This window comes from Callospermophilus lateralis, unplaced genomic scaffold (assembly GCF_048772815.1).
Source record: "Callospermophilus lateralis isolate mCalLat2 unplaced genomic scaffold, mCalLat2.hap1 Scaffold_101, whole genome shotgun sequence".
Taxonomy (NCBI): Eukaryota; Metazoa; Chordata; class Mammalia; order Rodentia; family Sciuridae; genus Callospermophilus; species Callospermophilus lateralis.
Window position 1 is genome coordinate 370193 of NW_027510272.1, and position 13528 is coordinate 383720.

The following is a 13528-nucleotide window of genomic DNA, read 5'->3' on the forward strand; positions in this document are numbered from 1 at the left end:
GGCTGTCACTTTCCTATAGCATCCTCATTTATTATGCTAATTGACTTTCCAAGTGCAGACAGGAGGGTGTCTGTCTGTTCTGTGAAATATTCTCAGTTTTCTTTTTTTTTTTTTTAAATGCAAACCTGTTTTGTGCCTGAATAAAACCAGAAATCAATGTGTTTCTTTTCAAACATGGGAGGGTCAATACCGGGGTTACTTTTGTTCCCATCAAGTTATGTAACTGCCAGGACTTGTTTCTTTGCTTTCAGGATTTGTGAAAAACCCATTAAAGCTTAACAACAGGCGGGAGTCTCAGGAGCAATGTCCAAGACACCGCTTTGGCTGCTGGAACCGCCTACACTCCGGGGCTCTGGCCGCCTGAGGCTGGAGCAAGGGGGCTGGGCGCTCAGAGCCCCAGCGGGAGCTTGCTCTCCCAGGAGTTTCCTGTGCAGAGCCCTGCGCCATTCCCGGAGTTCCACCTCCCTATCCTCATCACAGCATGTAAAGTCGTCCGTCCCTCCTCGGACTTTGCCAAGGCGGCAAATTTCCTCTCTAGCGGCCAAGAGCAGAACACCAGAAGCGCACGGGGCAGCGCGCAGCAAGGCCTGCAAGCCCCGAGGCCCGCCCCCCACCATGAGCGAGGAGAGCTGAGGGGATGGCCGCGCTGAGAGCGCCAAGGACATGGAGAAACAGCTTCGGCTGCGCCTTTGCGTTCTCAGCGAGCTGCAGAAGACTGAGTGGCACTACGTGGGCACCCTGGAGTTCCTAGTGTTGGTGAGTGCCCCAGCGCTGCGACGACGCAGGGGGACCCAGGGGCGGGGAAGGGGAGTGGGTGCTGGAGCAGGAAGAATCGGGGCATTGTCTATATGGGCACTAAGGGACTGGTGGGGACATCCGATCTGCCCTGGGACAGGGAGTTTGTGGTCGCGGTGATCCACTGCAGGGATTTGTCAATGGTTAGAGTCCAACTGAGTGATCAGGGCCTTGGAGAGCTGGGAATCTGAAAAGTTAAGCTCCAAAGAAAGGCGTCCTGTGCGGGAAATCCTGGCTGCCTGATCTCCCCTCACTTTTTATTTCCTCCATAGCAGTTTGATCAGTTTGCAGTGTGACCCCCACCTCCACCCCCTCCCTAGATCTCCTAACCCTGGAGATTTTGTTATAAAGCCTTGGTGACTAAAATCTAATCTGCTGCATTTAGGTACATGTAGTTTTAAAAAATTCTTTGAATCTACTGGAGCTGGAGTTACTCAGATAACCTGGCAGTGAAGTCCCCTTAGTGATAATCTTTGCAACATCTTGGCAGGGCGGGTGCAGAAGGAGCAGCGGGGTTGAGGGGGTGGGGGTTACCATTCTATCGCAGCTGTTGGATATTAAAGCCACATGTGTGCTTCCCTGTCCTTGGTCCTACAATCTCCTTCCTCCTGGTTTAAATCTATCCTCTGCTCTGTTGCTATGCACATGAGCCCATGAGAGTGGTATAATAAAACTTGCGTCTAACAACTACAGGATTTCCTAGAACTGGGCACGAACTTGGTTTGCAGGTTTCAATTTGACTCACTGAAAGTGTGCTTTGAAAATATTTCATTCATTTTAGGGCAGAAGGGACAAAATTTAGTTAAAGTAACTTCTGAGACATCACTCAAACAGTACATTTTTCCTGTTCACTGCTGACAAGACAAAGAACTTGAAGATTGGCTCCTGTCCACCCAGATGCCAGCGACAGCATCATTTAAAGAAGCTTTGCAATCTCAACTCAAATCCTCTAACCTTCCACTTCCTTCACTCTGTTCCATAACCCTCCTTTCTGAAGGGAAATATTTCAAGTGCCAAACTTCCGGCCCAGTTGTATAAAATCTGTAAAGTTTCTGCTTACAGTCCCCATAGAGGAAATTAACTTCTTGGCTGAGTCAAGAAGGAAAGAAGGATGTCTCAAATGATGTAAAATGCACAGGTTGGCTACTGCTTGATTTCTCAAAATCAGTATAGTTCAGTCCTATTATTTGTAATGGCTCAGGTATTTGAGAATATCCTGGCAATTGGTGATATATGGATGATTTTACATTTCTTTCTCATAGGGACTGTGAAAAGAGTTTTTTTAAGGAGATTTAATTTTTAGTAGCTTCAGATTTAGCTTTCATAGTACTTTGTGGGTGATAAAGTCTTTTGACTTTTGAAGAATTTGAGTTATTTCTTAAAGAGGAATTGCTTTTTGAAAATAGCTGGAAAAAGTACCCTGCAGAATGCTAAGCCGGAGAAATACACTACTAACATAATCTACCTTAAAAATTGATTTGTTGATCTTTATCAGTTTTTCCTCTCATCTGAACATATGATTATTACAATTGAAAACTTATTATTCCTATATAGACAGCAAGGTGAAATTGTATGGGAAGTCTAAAATAAATTGTATTTTCCTTTTTACATGTAGAAGATTATATTATGATTTCACTGTTTTTAATCTTATTTAGAAATTATGAACTCTTCCACTTCACCCAGTATTTGTGCTTGTGTATGTTTACATACACATATTCACTTATTGACCTGAATGTCACCTTAAACAAAGGGTTACTCTGTCTTATTTTTGGTCATGACCGATTATTCAAAGCCAAAAATCTATTATAAATTATTATATTCAGTTTTCTCTTTTAGGAGTTATTATAGCAACTTTAACACCCTTAAGAATTTACTTGGTCACCTGTAGTTGATGTAATCAATCTAGTTTTCATATTAGACTTCACTGATATGTACCAAGAGCTTAAAAATATTCACACTCTTTGGCTTGATAATTTCTCTTATAGAAGCCTATTCTAAGGGAATGAGCAGAAATAGAGACAATTTAAATTATTTAAAAAAAATCAGCCATACTATTAAACAAATTGAGCAATGCCGCAGTCCAGCTGGTTGGGCAAAATAACCGGGGAGTGACGAACAACTTGAGTACATTGATATAGCAGGAGTAGGAGCCATTTATTGTAGGACAGGAGCAGTATTTATACATTTCACACAGCTTATCTAATTAGCATAAACTAAATGCAGCAGTCAACCAATAAGTAATCTCCACACTTAATGGCTCGCTGGCATTACTTCACAAACCACTCCCTCTGGCATTTTGTCAGGCGCCATCCTGACTTGTTTACAGACTCTAACATTTCTCTGGCAAAATGCCAGGCACCATTCTGACTTGTTTACAGACTCTAACAGAGGAAAAAATATGTTGCAATGAATTGATAGTGCATTCCTAAGTCAAATCAAAATATTTGATTAATCATTGGTTTAGATTTCTGTGATTGCCTTAAGCCATACTTATGTGAATAAAGCATGACTTTATTAGGAAAAGGAAGAAGAGGTTGAAAACACATTTTTAGTTCTAACAACAAATTTTTACTTATAGGTCCACGAATGAGCAACACAAATGGTATTATTCCCTTTGATTAAAAGATCATAGTGGTGGGCTAGGATTGTGGCTCAGCGGTAGAGTGCTTGCATAGCACGGATGAGACCAAGGGTCGATTCTCAGCACCACATAAAAATAAGTAAATAAAGGCATTTTATATATATATATAAAAGATCATAGTGGGCCGGGAACATAGCTCAGTTGATAGAGTGCTTTCCTCACATGCACAAAGCCCTGGTTCAATCCCCAGCACTCCACCGAAAAACAATCTTTTTTTTTTTTTTTTTTTTTTTAAAGAGAGAGTGAGAGAGGAGGGAGGGAGAGAGAGAGAGAGAGAGAGAGAATTTTTTAATATTTATTTTTTTAGTTCTCGGCGGACACAACATCTTTGTTGGTATGTGGTGCTGAGAATCGAACCCGGGCCTCACGCATGCCAGGCGAGCGCGCTACCACTTGAGCCACATCCCCAGCCCCCCGAAAAACAATCTTGAAAAAAAAATTAAAAAATGATCATAGACTACCTGGCTGGTGGTGTGCACCTGGGTTCTGGAGGCTAAGACAGAAGGATTGCGAGTTCAAAGCCAGCCTCAGCAACAGTAAGTGTCTAAGCAACTCAGTGAGATCCTGTTTCTAAATAAAATATAAAATAGGGCTGGGGATGTGGCTCAGTGGTCAAGTGCCCCTGAGTTCAATCCCTGGTACCCGCTCCACCCTCTACCCCCACAAAAAAGAAAAACAGATTATAGAGCCAGAGAGGAAAATTTGTTACTAAAATCTTAAATATCTTTGAGTCCTGTTTCCTCAATTCTACCTTTTTTGGCCTTTTTAAAAAGAGCTTTTGGAGCCAGGGATATAACTCATTGGTAGAGTGCTTGCCTCACATCCACAAGGCCCTTAGGTTCAATGCCCAGCACCACAAAAATAAATAAATAAATAAAATACTTTTTCTCCTACCTCATCCCCCAGAGGACCTATGCTCAGCTCTCTGTACCATAGTATCATTCCATATGCATCTTTTTTCTAGTTGTTGCCCAGGCACCCAGGCACACACTTATTGTTTGGCAAAAGCTCTGTGCTTTAAGGTGGCTGTCCTCATTCAGAATGACTTGCCCTTCCCATGATGTGCCATGTTTTCTCAGGCCTCAGCCTTTGTTCTTTTTTTGTTCTTGGTGATTTCAAGGCTCAGTTTTCTCCTTCTGCATTGTTCGCTGCTTTGTATCTACTTCTCTACCCCATTTACTACTCCCTATTTTATACCCACAGGACTCCATATTTACTTCTTCTGGAAAACAAAGTAATTGATGCACTTATTTGTTTCCCTTTGTCTCATTCTACTATACACTCCTTGAGGACCAGGATATATATTTTGCTTGTCTGTGCTTCCCCAAAATTATGTGCAGTTCTTGTAACACTGTAGCTGATCAATAAATGCTTATTGAGTGATGGAATGAATCAATGAATTGATGCATCCTCCATCCTCCTAACCCTATTTTTAAGGATAGTTCCTCAATCATCCTGAACATTCAAATTCCCCTTGCCCCCAATTGGTCTTAAGTTTCAGAATTTGTGCCACAACAAGTTTCAAATGAGACATATACCTGCCTTTAAACCAGGATCATGTCATCAATAAGGCATTGAGATATTAAAGACTTTGTAATGCACTATTGTTTCTTCTCAGGTGTTTTGAATTTTCACTTGAGATCATGGGTAGGTTACATAATCTAGATGAATTGTTTTTGAGATCATTGATAAAATGCTAGAGAGTGACTTAATTTATTGTTGTATTTACTTAATTTACTTTTATATCTTGTTCTGTTTGGGAAATGAATTTTTGTTGCATTAGAAATACTATAAAACAGTTATTCTAGACAAATGATTTCATAGGCCTAATATCCAGTATTTATTGTCTGGAGTGTGGACAATAGTAGGTTGTGACCTGCTTCCTGTTTGCAGTCCAGTGACACAGCATGCCAAGATCGCAGACCCATTTGAGTGGACGGAGAAAGGGCAGACTCAGGGCTCTTCATGGGTGTGCGCAGTGGTACAGGGCTTTGAGCTCAGGGTTCAATGCTCAGCTACCTGCATCTTGAAATTCTTACTGATTTTATCTTTTAATTTGCAAGTGAGATCAGGTGGGACAGTGGGGCACCAGCAGAACAGATATATGAAAGAAAAAAAACTTTGTTTTTCCAAACCTTTACTGGTATTTCCCCCCCACTTTTTGAACAAGGGGTCCTCCAATTTTTATTTTTTAGTGGAAAATTCTGTAGACAAGTTTCATCATGGGCCACTGGCATTGAAGCAGGATAACCATTTAATGTTTTGTCTTCTTTACACTTCTGAGAGAGAAAGGGAGGGTTGTCACTGATTATACTGGAAACAGATTCAAACAGGGATTGTTCGTGGCATACCAGAAGACGTGGTTATTCACATTATAGGCATATTAACATAAAGTGTTTCAGCTATGAGTCTTGTTATAATTATAAGATTTTTGACCTTTGTTGTCTGTCTAGGCATTGACCTCAGATTTTTCTAGAATTTGAGTCCTGTCTCCAGTTTATTGTGTAACATAAGACATTCCTAAACTTCTCAGGCCTCTTTTTTCTTCATCTGTAAAAAGGGGAAATAGCATTTCTCCAGATTGCAGTGGCACATGCTGTGTCCTCAGCCCAGGGCCTGGCCCCTAAGAAGGACCTTAAGCAGTTCCTGTTATTTCCTCTGATACTACAGTTAGAAAGAGTCAAGTTTGAATGGTCAATAGATATAATTTTCTCTGTATATTTTCCTCTATGCTTTTCTATATTTCCAAGTCTCTTCTTGTATTTCTATTCTGTCAATGTAGTCCTTTTCATGGTACTCTTTTTGATGTGCTAATTGACTTTAAGACAGTGAAAAAAATTCTATATTCTGTGTAATAATTACCAAAATTAATTTGGTGCCTCATTGTTTACACTAAGAATTTGCATATTTGCTATGTGATTTGGCTTAGCACATAGTGTCTCAGCTCTTTCATTTTTTTTTTAATTTTTTTGGTACTAGATATTGAACCTAGGGTGCTTTACCACTAAGCTACATCTCCAGACCCCTTTTTTTTTATTTTGAGACAAGATGTCACTAAATTGCTCAGGTCCTCGCTAAGTTATTTAGGCTGGTTTGGAACTATTCCTCCTGTCTCAGCCTCCTGAGTCACTGGAATTACAAGTCTCTTAGCTCCTTCACATGGTGCTCCCTGGAGCTCCAGGGACTCTTACATGGGGCCAGGGGGAGCAGAATTTTATGACTGTGGTTTGCCCACCTTGGCTTCTTCCAGGCACAACACACTTTCTTTATATTTGTGCTTTAGCAAAATCAGTTAGTAAAACCACTTTTCTCTGAGGTAAATTCCCAGTGAACAGTTCCCATTGAACAGGGATTGTGAGTTTACTTCCTATGTGGGCTTTTCTTGGCTTGAACATGGTGCTTTGTAAATAACGGGTGCTCATGAAAACAAACAAACTGGCAAACAAAGCAAAAGCAAACAAATCTGAGTTTGAATGAATCTGAAAACAACCTCTTTCAGTCATGACCTGAGTCTTCCAGACAAATATCAATTGATTCAACACATTGTGCCTAAGGTCTGAATTGTCATTCTCTCCCCAGGATTCATTTGTTGAAGTCCTAACTGCTAGTACTTAAGAATGGAACTGAATTTGTAGATAGAGCTTTTAAAGGGGTGATTAAGTTAAATTGAGGCTCTTCCACTGAACCCTAATTCAGTGTGACTAGATTCTTCAAAGAAGAGATTTGGAGACACAGAGAAACACCAGAGGCTCAGAGAAGCAAGCCCTTGGGAGGACAGACAGACACACACACACACACACACACACACACACACACACACACACACACACACGGTGGCCATTTGCAAGACAAGGAAGGAGGTCTCAGCAGAAACCAAATCTGTTGACACCTTGATCTTGAACATCTAACCTTCAGAAACGGGATGAAATAAGTTTGATTTTAGGATCTCAGTTTCTGATATTTTGTTATAGTACCCTAGGAGACAATTATAGCTTATTGTTAGGCACTGGGGATGCCAAGAAAAGTCAGGCTTGGTTTTATCCATAGTAAGTGCATGATTTTTTGGAAGAAAAAAGAAAAATGCACAGATAACCATGATGCTGTGTGGCAAGAGCAATATTAGAGTAATAAGCAAGGGGACATGGGAGCATTATAGGAGTCCCCAAGACTAGGAGTGAGGGAGAGGTGACCATGAACTGACCCAGCAAATGTGGGGAGGAATGTGCTAAATTGGAAGGAGAATTGACTGTTCCCCAGCAGCATGTGCAGTGTGTCATTGTTATGGCAGAGCTTGGCACCCTGGGCTGCTGAAACAGTCTTCATGACTGGACATAAAATATCCTGTGTTTGGGGGTATTGGTAGGAGACCAAGTAAGTTCAGTCCAGCTTGAGAAAAGTTCCATTCTTGAGAATTCTGACTTCTTCTCTAGGTAATGAGGAATCAACTGTGAGGGGACACTGGTTCTTTCAATAATAAGCAGGTCTGAGACCACCACAGTTGGTACTGAATGGGGGTCTCCTCTGGGAAGAATTTGCCAGGCCAAGATTTTCTGAATCTGTGTGGCTATGTTTCTCCTTGGATCCCTCTCCTGGCTTACTGTTTCCCCACCTCCCTGGCCTCCTCACCCAGGCTTCTCTAGCAGTCCACACAGCATACAGAGAAGCCTTCTCCTTGCCCTTCCTAACTTGGGACAGGCTATAACCTTCAAAAGTTGTTCCTGTTTACTAAGGGTGAGCACAAGCCAGGAATCCTAGAAACTGCATAAAACATAAACATAGCCTAGCTTGTGCAGGACCAAGGAGGTCCTGCTCTCAGGGTCTGCAGACCAGCCTTCTTCCCCCCCCCCCAAATTCCAAGATTGCTCTCATTGGATCACCCTGCCTCAGCATTACTGGCTGACTTGCCTGGGTTTTTTGTTTCCTAGTCATTAGTCTGAATATGTATATAAGAAGGATGACATCAGGAAGCTGCTTGCAGAATGAATTGACTTTTCTTTTGTAGCTAATGAACCATGAACTAAATGGGGTTCTTTCTTAATTCTGATTTTTGGAGCATTGATCATAGGGCAAGAGCCCATTCCCTGCTCAGAGGGATGTGTGTTTAGTCTTGATTTCATCTACATAATTACATTTTAGCATAATATGATGACATTGATATAAGAATAGTCTCTATTGAGATTAGATTTGTTTCCTAAAAAAATTCTGTCCACAGGCCCTTAAATATTTCTTGCCCTTGATTGTTTATACTATTGTTATGATTTGTCTAACAGTTCTGAAAATATGGGAAAATAGCAAGAGGGGAAACCAGTCACCCTCACTGTAGAAAAACCAAAGTGCAAAATGATTGTGTTTATTAACTTGATGTGTGCATTTGAGAAACAGTTGTTTCTAGTCAGGTTAATAGCTGTTCCTTGGAACTATAGCCCCTAAACTTCATGTAAGGCAGTGTGAAGTCCAGATACTATTTAGTCATCAAGCTTCCACCCCAAGACAAACTCAGAAGTGAATAGAAAATTCCAAGCCTCAAAACCTCAAATGAGAGCTATTCCTATTTATAGAAAGAAATATTATAAGGATCATCTGTCTTTTTACAACATGGAATTAATTATCCCAGCAACAATAACAATACCCCTAATCTATTTCCATGGTTCTGTGTCTCTGATGGAACCAATTTACAAATAAAGCCTGATAGTTCACTTTGCAGTTCTCAGCCCCACCAACCTCCTACAAAGATTGGGCTGGGATACTAGTTTGGGAAAATTACATAAAAAAATTTTGGAGTTGAGTTCTCATACTAGTAGCTATAAACTCATGTTTTCTTCATCCATAGGTAATAATTTTTTGACTTCGAAGTAAGTAATGTAAAAAATATCAGTATCAAATCATTATCCTCTTGTGCAATGGGATACAATTGGTGTCATCCACTAGTTTACCCAGACCTCATGTCAGGAGGTCAGGGTCAATACAGGCTGCAGGTGCTCAGCTCACTTTACCCATCTTCTGACCTAGTGAGGCCTGTACTGTCTGTACTATGTGAAGCCAGTGTGCTTATTTACCTAGGCACCTACTTATTTACCTAAGCTAGACAGATTCTCTTTGTGTATGTGTGTGTGTGTGTGTGTGTGTGTGTGTGTGAGTGTGTGTGTATACTGGGGATTGAACCTAGTGGCACTTAACCAATGAGCACATCCCCAGCCCTTTTTATATTTTATTTTGGGACAGGGTCTCACAAGTTGCTTAGGGCCTTGCTAAGTTTCTGAGGCTGGCTTTGAATTTGTGCTTCTCCTGCCTCAGCTCCGTAGCCAATGGAATTACAGGCTCGACCATATTTATCTCTTATATATCTCTCTGGTAACACAGAATGAAAGCCAGTGACTTTTGAGTAGATTATTACTTTTGATGGGAATTGTTGGAAAGGGTGTCTCACCCCCGGGTTTTGCTTTGGTAGAACTGTGATTGAAATGGTCTGACTGCAGATTGGTGGATGGTAGGGGTGCAGAATGGGATTGGGGTGATCAAGGCCTTCTAGGCCATAAGCTGGATGGCCTTGAAAGCCAAAAGTAGGAATTTAGAATTAATTTAGTAGACAGTGAGGGGCTAGGTAAGGTGTTAGAGCAAGGGAATCAAAGAACTGAGCCTTGATTCAGAGGAGTCATTTGATGAGGAGGGTTAGCAAGAGAGTGGAATGGTTCTGCTGGGCACAGTGGAGATGGAGAGAGGTCAACCCATTAAGTCCAACAAATGTGGGAAGGACTAACTCAGTGGGGGATATATGCCCGGGTCACCCCAGATCATTTTCGTTAGAATCTCATAATAGAGAGGCAAGGGGTAATTGGTATTTAAAATAAAAATTAATTGGTACAAATAATAGCATACATTTATGGGGCATAGGGTGATATTTTGATACAATATGTAATGAATGAATCAAGGTATTGTCATACCCATCACCTTAAACATGTATCCCTTTTTTTGTGATGGGAACATTTGAAATAATCTCTTCTAGCTGTTTTGAAACATGCAATAAATAATTGATAACTCTAGATACCTTACTGTGCTATAGGACACCCAAACTTATTGCTCCTATCTAATCATAATTTTGTACCCATTAACATGCCTCTCCCTATCTCTCTCCTCTCCTCCTCCCAGCTTCTAATATTGTCCTGCTCTCTACATCTATGAGATTGGATTTTTTTACCTTGTACCTAAGAATGACAAGAATCAATTTTTTTAAAAGGTCCCCAGGTAATTCTAATTTGTAGGTAGGGTTGAGAAATACAGGGAGGTGGATGACAGGGCATTCATATGCATGTCAGTCAAGAATTGAGATAAATAATGTTCTCCAGTGTGTCCCTAGAAACTTGATTCCTGTACTTTAAATGGTGTGACTGCTTTCAAGAGCTCTGAGATGACAGAGGAAAAGAAAACGAGTTGAGAACTGAAATGTGTTTATGATGTAATTGGAAGACCACCAGTAGAGAGAGACTTGCTGATGGGCCACAGTGGCCAGAAATAAAACAGAGGGAAAAAAAACAGGCTTTTTCTGTACTTGAATGTGCTTAGGGATTTTTTGATTCTCTCGTCTCATGGTTTACTCTAATTCTCCAGATTCATGAATCTTTGAAAAAAGACTACCTCCCAACCCTGTTTTTTCTAAAATGTACTGTGCAGGGGAGAGTTAAAATTGACTCCTTGGTGCAGTGAAATATGGTTTCTTGTTCTTCCACTGCTCATTAGAAAAAAGGAGAAAATAACCAATATGCAACTCCCATGTAATAGGAATTTATAATCCTTATCAGTAACCTGCACACAAGTCCTGTGGTGTGGGAGCTGAGCCCCCAATGTTATAGGAGAAAAAATGGGAATCAAAAAAGTTTTTCTCCTAACTTGAGAGAGAACATATACATGCTCTCACTCTGAAGTCTGTCTCAGTATAGGTGAGAGAAACTTGAAATGCTTTTTTCTCATTAAGGGAAGCACAGAGATTATTACTGTCATGATTAGTTCTTGTGGTGATAACCCAGATGGACGGTATCCTCAGGTACAATGAAGATAAAGGAGATTACATAAGAAAGCAGAATTCCCTTACCATACCCCAAGAATAAAGAACAGAGCTGGACTGAAAACCCAAAAATTCACATTACTGTCTTCTCATTGTCTTTTTGAGAGAGAGAGAGAGAGAGAGAGAGAGAGAGAGAGAGAGAGAGAGAATTTTTTTTAATATTAATTTTTTTAGTTTTCGGCGGATACAACATCTTTGTATGTGGTGCTGAGGATCGAACCCTGGGACGCACGCATGCCAGGCAAGCATGCTACCCCTTGAGCCACAACCCCAGCTTTTCCCATCGCCTTTTGAATCCAGCCCTACTGGCTTTCATTCCATCATTCCTTCAAAAATGCCTTTGCCAAAGTCACCAAGGAGTTTCATATTGCTAAATCCAGTGATTGGCTTCTTAGTCCTGGTTTGCTTGACCTAAAGAAATATTCAACCCACATCTCATTGGGACACTCGCTTCCAGGATACCATACTCTTCTGATCTCCTTCTGACCTCCTCCTGATTCCCCAGGAATCATTCTCTGCACCCCTTCTCTCCCCTACTGACACTGACTCCCTTGGTGATCACCCTGAGATTCCATCCTGTCTTCCTGTCTGTCCCTCTGGATGTCCAGTACGCAGCTCAGACTTATGGCCAACACAGAACTCCTGATTGCTCCCTTAATTGCCCCTGATCTTACCCAGGCAATAAAAAACTTAAATCTTTTTTTCTTGAATCTTTCATCTAATAGCAGAATAATCCTTCTAGTTCTATCTTTAAAAAACATCCAGACTTTAACCACTTTTTGCCACCTTTGTCTTCTGCTGTTATCCTAGTCTTTTGGCTTCCCTGGAACCTGCTGTCTCTTGCCTTGTCTCTGGTGTCTCTGTAGCCACAGGTTAATCCAATATCCTGAGTGTTTCTTTTAGAACATTTTAGGCCATTTTAGTGTGCTCTGAACTATCTGTGGCTTCTTGTTGTCTGCAGGGAATCGATTCCAGAACTTCCTGCAGACACTCAAATCCACAGAGACTCAAGTCTTGGGTAAAGTGGCTCAGCATTTGTACATAACCTAGGCACACCCACCTGTGTACTTCAAGTCACTGCTAGATGACTTTTAATACCTAACAAAAGTGCTATGTAAATAGTCATTGCACTGTATTGTTTATGGAACAATGACAGGGAAAAGAAGTCCTATGTGTTTAGTCCAGATGTGAGGTTTCTTAAAAAATATTTTTCATCTGTGCTTAGTTGAATCTGTAGACACAGAATCCTCAGATATATACTCAGGGCTGGTTGTACTTCTCATTTCCATCAGCGCAAAAGCCAGAGTCCTTCTGGTGGTCTGTGAGACTGTATCATCTGCACCTTTACTCATTTCCTTTCTGACCTCATTTCTTGCAATTCTTCCTCTTACTTTCTTCTAATCACTACATCCTCTTTGCCGATGCTCTACATGGCACCATGCTCCTATCTCAGGGCCTTTGCACTATTGCCTTGTGTTTGGGGCTGCTCTTCTCCTGGGTACCTTTAAGTCCAACTACTTTGCTTCCTTTAGGTCTTTGCTAAAGATGGCTCCCCGATCTCTGTGTTCCAGGTTATAATCATTCCACCTTTAGTCCAACACTCCCAACCACCTTTCCTGCTTTAATTTCTCTGAAGCACTTACTGACACACTCATTATCTTAATCATTTTGTTTATGTCTGCTTTCTCCACTAGAAAGTGAACTCATTAGGGAAGCGACTCATACTTAATTGCTCTTTGCTCAACCCCTAGACATATGCTGAACACCTAGTACGTGTTCAATTACTGTCATTTGAATGACTTAATGTGACTAGTGCTCAGTATTTTAAGGTAAGGCAATATTTTTTAAAAAACCTTTTGTTGAGAAAAACCCTGGAAATAATTATCATATATTGGAAAGAAATTAGAGGTCTAATAAAGGGTTATAAACTTGAGTCAGATCCATAAATGCTATGTGTTTAACAGAGTAGATAATATCAATAATAGAAAAGTGGTGAGAGATGCAGAGACAAAATGAAATTAGAAAAAGTCTAA

General features: G+C 40.8%; 1 pseudogene; it reads left to right on the plus strand.

Moving 5' to 3' along the window:
* The first annotated feature begins 663 nt into the window (after positions 1 to 663).
* Positions 664 to 13528, plus strand: part of LOC143386460 (RNA polymerase II elongation factor ELL2 pseudogene) — a 45682-nt pseudogene continuing 32817 nt past the window's right edge.